The sequence below is a fragment of the Pristiophorus japonicus genome, chromosome 5 (genome assembly GCF_044704955.1).
Source record: "Pristiophorus japonicus isolate sPriJap1 chromosome 5, sPriJap1.hap1, whole genome shotgun sequence".
Taxonomy (NCBI): domain Eukaryota; kingdom Metazoa; phylum Chordata; class Chondrichthyes; family Pristiophoridae; genus Pristiophorus; species Pristiophorus japonicus.
In genome coordinates, this window is record NC_091981.1 from 100,231,388 (window position 1) to 100,240,261 (window position 8,874).

General features: G+C 45.0%; 1 non-coding gene across 1 annotated transcript; it reads left to right on the plus strand.

Moving 5' to 3' along the window:
* Positions 1–4,281: 4,281 nt before the first annotated feature.
* On the plus strand, positions 4,282–4,477 carry LOC139264819 (U2 spliceosomal RNA). The gene has a single exon (XR_011593414.1). It is a non-coding gene; the product is annotated as a U2 spliceosomal RNA (small nuclear RNA).
* Positions 4,478–8,874: the final 4,397 nt, after the last annotated feature.

Sequence of the window (8,874 nt, forward strand, 5' to 3'; positions counted from 1 at the left end):
TTTCTAGTTCAGGGTGAGATGAGGAAACGGCACCGAGACAGTCATCAATGTACCAGAAAAAGTGGTGAGGGAGGGGACCCAAGTAGGACTGGAACAAAGAATGTTCCACATATCCCATGAAAAGACAGGCATAGCTAGGGCCCATGCGGGTTCCCATAGCAACACCTTTAATTTGGAGAAAGCGACTGGAATTAAAGGAGAAGTTGTTCAATGTGAGAACAAGTTCAGCCAGGCAGAGGAGGGTGGTGATGGATGGGGACTGGTTAGGCCTCTGCTCGAAGAAGAAGTGGAGCGCCCTCAGGCCATCCTGGTGGGGGATGGAAGTGTAGAGGGATTGGACATCCATGGTGAAAAGGAGACAGTTGGGGCCAGGAAACTGGAAACTGTTAAAGTGATGGAGGGCGTTGGAGGTGTCGTGGATGTAGGTGGGAAGAGCATGGACAAGGGGAGAAAAAATAGAGTTGAGATGGGAAGAAACATGTTCTGTGGGGCAAGAACAGGTGAAATGATGGGTCTACCAGGGCAGTCCTGTTTGTGGATCTTGGGAAGGAGGTAGAAGCGGGCTGTGTGGGATTGGGGAACTTTGAAGTTGGTGGCTGTGGAGGGAAGATCTCCAGAGGAAATGAGGTCAGTGACAGTCTGGGAAATAATGGGTTGATATTCAGTAGTGGGATTATAGTCCAGGGGCAGGTCGGCGGAGGTGTCAGAGAATTGGTGATCAGCCTCTGCAAGGTCGAGGTCGGTTGTATAATTTCACTAGACCTGTTAGCAATCTAAGAGTAGGAAATGTCACTTACCTGAGAGTCTTCACCAGTGTGAAACTATTGGAGCTATGCCACACTCCGCTTGATGACAGCTACAGAGAGACTCATGAAATATTCCATTCAAAGGTGTCTTTATTTTACTGTTCAGAAATGCTTACACTGTGAGACCTTAGAAGGCTTTTTTTCTTACTGGTGAAATAAACTAAGAGATATATGTAGCCCTTTATTTCAGTCTTTGTGTGGGAGTACCTTAGATTTAAAATACTATCCCTCGCGAATAATATTCCCCTTTAATTATGATTTGTAATTTTCTGCAATTATCTTTGACACAATATCCTTTGCAACAGTATTGAGCCATAAAATAGACACCTGTGTCCTTCGAGCTACAAAGATCATTCATCCCTAAAAAAGTTAAATTTCACTCCCCTCTGATGTGCCAGCAAAGCACGACATTTGTGGCTTTCATAGTTCAGTCTGTGACAGATTGAAATTGATCTACCTGAACATAAATCTTCAGGAGAGTCCAGGCTTTGAATGAAGAGAATCGATTTCACAGAAGAACCAAAATGGCCCAAAGTTTGCTCATTTGCTGATGTTACATGACAAATAACATTGGGCCTCTTAAGGGGAAAATTACCCTTTTAGCAACAAAATTCAAATTCAAACTTATTTCATTAGCATTATTTAAATAAACAACATAAATAGTTTGTTAGATCTGGAACAACAAGATACCGCAGGAATAATAGTCTTCCTATTTATCTATGAGCAAGGAGCAATGTGCTTCTTACTTCAGTTAGGGACAGGATAGATTCTTCTTGTTTTTATTTGAAATGGCAATTGACAGTATTTTATGGTTTAAGCAGAACTGGAAACATTACACTTGATTGCTCACTCTGACAAGAGGACAGCAAATGTAATAAGGTCATTGTACAAGACATAGTATGAGGCAGAACTAGTGAATTTCTTGCTGTTATATAGCTAACTGCTTAGGAAGGCATGCAGAGTCTTGAAATTGTATGACTTTATATCTACAAGGGCTCATTTACTGTTTTTTTTTAAAGAAAGCTAGAACTGACTGCAATGTCTTTGGATTGTCTCTCCTGCTGTATTTTGTGCACTTCTGTACACTCATCTCAAGGAAATGTGGAGTGGATTTTACAAGTCAATAGTGGTTATTTCTGAAGGAATTTCCCCCCACATCTTTTCATGAGCCAAAGCTGAGTTTCTGACAGTTGGATAGATGCTAGCAAAATAAACCCTACCAGAGATGGGGATGAGGAAGTCCTGTGTCAAAGTTCAGGTATCCTGTCAGGAGAAGATAAAAGCTAAAGATATGGCCAGCTGGTTTTAAATAGCCCTTTAGATAACACAGGTTGCTGTCATAAAGTATCCCTGAGACACTGCTGTGAGGGTCAGAAGTCAATATACCATGTCTACAGTCTTCTGAAGTAACCTGTTTGTTTTGCACTATATACAATATGGAAGTAAATGGTACTGAGTGTTATGCCTATCACACATTATAGAGCATCTGAAATGCATCTCTGTTAAACAAAACCATATAGTTCATATGCAGCACATGACAGCATATAAGGATAGTGGCTATTTTCTTTAGCTTTTTGTTGAACACAGTAACAGGCCATTCAGCCTTTCCAGCCTGTTCCACCATTCAATTAGATTGTGGCTGAATTATACACCAACTCCATTTACCCACCTTTGATCCATATCCCTTGATACCCTTACCAAATAAAAAATGGTCAACCTCAGATTTGAATACTGATTAGGTTCTTTGTGGGAGAAATTGCGTTGCGCCCTGTTTGGGGCAATAACTTTTGCAGTAGCGCAAAGGTATTGCTGGGCGCTATGCGAGGGGCTCCAACGCGAACTTCCGGTTTAGCACTCCAGGAAGGAAGTGGAGCGCTGCCCTCTCCACACTTCAGTGCTTCTTTTAAAAAAATTAGCAGCCAGATCAGCAGAACACTACCAGATGGCCATGTGAATATTTAAATCATTGAGTATTGGAAAATTCATTGAGTGATGGGTAGGTGGATGGTTAGCACCATGGGCAATATGCTTTCACCCACTGAGATGCATAACTAGCCACAAATCGATAGAACATTTTGTTTTACTTATATTACCTTGAACATTGTTCAGGTAAATAAATGAAAGCATAATTTTACTCATTTGACCCAGCTTTATTTTGAACCTAAATGTAAACAGTCATCATCTCCATGAATATCATGCAGTAGTTATTGCAGCAGACATGAAAATAAAGCAATCTATTTGTGTCACGAAAAAATTGTTGTCATGAAATACAATGTAAACCAATTTTTATTACAATGAAAATGAAGTAAAGATTAGCACTGAGTGACTCTAAACTATATTAAGATTCTCCATTTATAGAAAGTACACTTGTAATGCAAAAAGGTTACCACACAAAAAACGTAGGCCTAGAACTTGGCCTCCTTAGCACTTCCCGTTATCGCTTTCGAGGAACGATAACGGGTACTAACCACTTACTGACTGACTGCAGCGAGATGAACGACTCCTGCTAATTTCGACGGAAGGTTTGTGGTGGCAGTACGACCTTGCTCCCCGATCTGCTTCACTCAGAGATCGTGACATCATTGCTATGCGCGTCGCCCCGGTAGCGCCCCTGACCCGAACTTCAGTTCACCCCCTGCAGCACCAACAACTGCAGGGGGCATTGATCGGGAGGCCAGGTGCTTTGGGGGCGAAAGTTATCGGCGAGGTGGCCGAGGTAAGTACAAAAATTTCAAAAATTATGTTTCTCATTTTTTTAGATTCCTCGTCGGCCGCGACCGGTCAGCCCGGCACTCTGCTGCACTGCGTCGGGCTGATCGGGCCGGATCATGGCTGCCGTCGGGGACCAGACTACTGGTTCCAATGCAGAGCCTGTAGCGATGGCCCTTCCGTTTAAGGGAGGGAGGAGCCTCGGAACTACCGCCCCGCCTGCGTCCTGTTGTGTCCCAGGAAGGAACTGGAGCGTTTGATTTAGTGCTCCACTTACTTCCTGGCGAGCAAACACTGAATTTTGTAAAAGTTGAAATACATTAGTGCCTGGTGCTAATTTTTTCAACGTTTTTAAATTAGCGCCCCAAACAGGGCGCTCCAGAATTTCTCCCCCTTGATCCCAGATGTAATAACACAAGAGTCCTGTTATTATAAACTGCCTCGGGTGTGTACCCGATCTCTTTTATTCCCACTTCAGATAAGTACAAAAGTTGACTTCCTGTATTACCTGCATGACATCCGACAGTGGCGCTCTCTGGTGTCAGGTGACCCCAAGCATAAATATATTGCAACATCCCCCTTTAAAGATCTTAATATCAGTCACTTTACAATACAAGATGATCTGGGGCTTTCCACTCACGAGTTGATCGTCTCAATTCAACATTAGTTCTCGGTGAACATTCTAAGTCAGTTGTGACTGGAGGTTGAGTAACAGTTCTGGTGGGAGTGGTAATAACAACATCAGAGACTGAAGGTCCAGGTTCAGATCGCTTCTCGGCCTTTTGGCTAAGATCATGCGTAACTGACCTGACCAGCCACCATGACCTCCGGGTGGTTTCTCCCTGGTCAGGAAGGTATATGCTTGCTTTTTTGGAAACAGGAGGTGGGTGGGGTGGCTTGACCCATCCACCTCCATGGCACGAACCTGGTATTGCAGTACTTCCAGGAACGGTGCAGTGGCTCTAGGCCTTTTGGCTAAGAGCATTGGCGCAGAGTGATCCTTGGCATGTGCAAGGTGACCTCTGGCGTTTGTGATTTGACAAAGAATTGGAACGATTGGCTACGAATTTTAAAAAAAACAAAAAAACAGAGGCCTCTGGTGAATGAACGATAGTTGGTGGGTCACTGATTGGATCTTCCTCAAATGATTCCAGTTCATCTGTGTGCCGCAGTTTTACCTGGTCAACATGTTTTCTGCATGTTTGGCCATTCATGAGCACAACAATGAACATTCTGTTACCCTCCTTAACTGTAACAGTACCAGCGATCCATTTTGGAACTCGATCATAGTTCAGCACAAACACTGGATCATTGACAGATATATCACGTGACACAGCAGTACGATCATGATACAATTGCTGACTTTGACGTCTGTTTTCAACACGATCATTCAAATCAGGATGAACAAGTGAAAGCTTGGTCTTGAGATTTCTCTTCATCAGTAGTTCAGCAGGGGAAACTCCAGTAACCGTATGAAGTCTTGTCCTATAACTGAGCAATATACATAACAAACGAGTTTGAAGTGAACCCTGAGTTACAGGTTTCATACTTTGTTTGATAGCTTCAACAGCATGCTCAGCTTGACCATTAGAAGTAGGTTTGAATGGAGCTGACCTCACATGTCACAAGTCTTGAGTTTCATGAACTCCTGAAACTCAAGACTTGAGAAACAAGATCCGTTGTCGCTCACAACAATGTCAGGTAAACCATGAGTAGCAAACATGACACGTAGGCTCTCAATAGTGGCTGTAGATGTACTGGATGACATAATAATACACTCTATCCACTTTGAATATGCATCCACCATAACAAAAAACATCTTTCCAAGGAATGGACCTGCAAAATCGATGTAGATCCTCGACCATGGATTAGATGGCCATGACCAAAGACTCAACGGAGATTCTGCTGGTAATTTACTTAGCTGCATGCAAGTATTGCACTGGTGCACACATGATTCCAGATCAGTCAATTCCAGGCCAACATACATAAGACCCAGCAATGGCTTTCATCATAACAATACCGGGATGAGTGCTACATAGCTCATGTACAAATCTTTCTCTACCTTTCTTAGGCATGATGACACGATTACCCCACAGTAAACAATTTGACTGAATGGACAGCTCACCTTTGCGACGGGTGTAAGATTTGGTCTCTTCACACATCTCCATAGGTATTTCAGACCAATCACCACTGAGGACACAACGTTTTGCAATTGACAAAATAGGGTCATAGCTGGTCCAGATCCTAACTAGTTGAGCAGTGACAGGAGTTTCATCACTCTCAAAAGCATCCATTACCAACATTAGGTATGCTGGTTGAGGCGTTTTCACATCAGGTGTAGGCAAAGGCAAATGACTCAGTGCATCGGCACAATTCTCAGGACCGTGTCTATGACAAATAATGTAATTATAGCCAGACAATGTCAATTCCCACCTCTTAATACGGGACGATGCATTGGTATCAATACCTTTGTTTTCAGAAAACAATGAAATGAGTGGTTTGTGATCCGTTTCGAGTTCAAAACGGAGACCAAGCAGATACTTGTGTATGGAGAAAGAGTCAGACTGAACACTGTGAGCTCAAGGTAAAGTGTGACCTTAGTCTCCAGAGTGCCTCTCCAACCTGTGAAGACTTCTTAAATACCTGTGCTTCAAAGAGATTATGGGATCCCTTGGAACTCCGGGGAATGACTACGGGCTGCTGTGGATGATGGGTTCTGCTTCGTGGTCAACCGTGGTGTTGGTTGCCACTGATGTGTGTGTTGGGGGATCAAAAAAGATAGGGTCCAAGGTGGGTTGCTCAGGGTAATCCATGAATCTGAGTTTGATTTGGTCCAAGTGTTTCCGGTGAATGAGTCCATTTGAAAGTTTGACCCGAAACACCTTGCTCCCCTCTTTGGCCACGACAGTGCCGGGAAGCCACTTGGGACCTTGTCCATAATTTAATACAAATACAGGATCATTGACTTCAATCTCGCGTGACACATTTGCGCTATCATGATATGCACTTTGTTGAAGCTACCTGCTCTCTACCTGGTCATGTAGATCGGGGTGAACTAACGAGAGCCTTGTCTTAAGTGCTCTTTTCATGAGCAGTTCAGCAAGTGGGATCCCAGTCAGTGAGTGTGGTCTTGTGCGAAAGCTAAGCAGGACTCGGGATAGGCGAGTCTGCAGTCAGCCTTCATTTATTCTCTTCAAGCCTTGCTTGATGGTTTGCACTGCGTTCTCTGCCTGACCATTGGACGCTGGTTTAAACGGGGCAGATGTGACATGTTTGATCCCATTACGGGTCATGAATTCTTTGAACTCAGCACTGGTAAAACATGGCCCGTTGTCGCTCACCAGGACATCGGTAGGCTGTGTGTGGCAAACATGGCCCGCAGGCTTTCAGTAGTGGCAGCGGACGTGCTAGCCGACATTATCTCACATTCAATCCACTTGGAGTACGCGTCTACAACCACAAGGAAGATTTTACCCAATAACGGGCCTGCATAGTTGACGTGTACCCTAGGCCACGGTTTGGAGGGCAAGACCATAAACTTAGCGGCGCCTCCCTGGGTACATTGCTTAACTGCAAGCATGTATTACATTTGTGAACGCAGGACTCTAAGTCCGCATGATACCGGGCCACCACACGTGGGATCTGGCTATACGCTTTCATCATTACGATGCCTGGGTGGGTACTGTGGAGGCCATTGCTGAAGATGTCTCTGCCCTTCTTGGGGACTACTACTCAATTGCCCCAAAGAAAGCAATCTGCCTGTATAGACATTTCATCTTTGCGCCGCTGGAACAGCTTTATTTCTTCCTGCATTTCCACTGGGACACTGGACCAGCTCCCGTGAAGCACACAGCTTTTGACTAGAGATAATAAGGGGTCCTGGCTTGTCCAGGTTTTGATCTGCCGGGCAGTGATGGATGATTGCTCACTCTCAAATGCTTCCATAAACATGGCTAGATCTGTGGGCTGCGCCATTTCCACCCCCGTGGTGGGCAATGGCAGCCTACTGAGAGCATCGGCGCAGTTTTCTGTGCCTGGCCTGTGGCGAATGGCCTAGTTGTATGCGGACAACGTGAGCGCTCATCTCTGGATGCGGGCCGATCCATTAGTATTTGTCGCTTTACTCTCGGAAAACAGGGATATAAGTGGCTTATGGTCAGTTTCCAATTCGAATTTTAGCCCAAACAGGTATTGATGCATTTTCTTTACCCCATAGACACACGCTAAGGCTTCTTTTTCAATCAGCTGTAGGCTCTCTCAGCCTTAGACAGACTCCTGGATGCATAAGCAACCGGTTGCAGTTTCCTGAAATCATTAGCTTGTTGCAATACACACTCGACGCCATACAACGATGCATCACATGCTAGTACCAAACGCTTACATGGATCATACAACACAAGCAATTTGTTTGAGCATAATAATTTTCTCGCTTTTACAAAGGCATTTTCTTGGCTTTTGCCCCAAACCCATTCGCCCCCTTTTCGTAGAAAGACATTTAGTGGTTCTAGTAGGGTGTTGAGACCCGGTAAGAAGTTACCAAAGTAGTTCAAAAGTCCCAGAAATGACCACAGCTCCGTCACGTTCTGTGGCCTCGGTGCGTTCTCGATTGCCTCCGTCTTCGCGTTGGTGGGCCTGATGCCGTCTGCCGCAATCCTCCTTCCCAGGAACTCCACTTCAGGTGCCAGGAAAACGCACTCCAAGCATTATAACCTGAGCCCCACGTGGTTGAGTCGACTAAGAACCTCCTCCAGGTTCTGCAGGTGCTCGACTGTGTTCTGACCTTTGACCAAGATGTCATTCTGGAAGACCACGGTGTGCGGGATCAACTTCAGTAAACTTTCCATGTTTCTCTGGGATATCGCCGCCGCTGATCGGATTCCAAACGGGCATCTGTTATAATCAAAAAGACCTTTGTGCGTGTTGATGCAGGTGAGGGCTTTCGATGATTCCTCCAGTTCCTGCGTTATGTAGGCTGAAGTCAGATCCAGCTTCGTGAATGTCTTTCCTCCCGCCAGCGTTGCAAAGAGGTCGTCGGCTTTTGGTAGTGGGTACTGGTCCTGCAGGGAGAAATGATTGATAGTTACTTTGTAATCGTCACAGATTCTGATAGTGCCGTCTCTCTTGAGGACTAGGACAAAAGGACTGGCCCACTCGCTGAACTCGATCGGTGAAATGATGCTCTGTCGTTGCAGCCAGTCGAGCTCAATCTCTACCCTTTCTCTCATCATGTATGGTACTGCTCTCACCTTGTGATGGATGGGTCGCGCCCCGGAATTAGGTGGATCTGCACTTTTGCTGCTTGGAATTTCCCGATTCCTGGTTCGAACAGCGAAGGAAATTTGTTTAAGACCTGGGCACA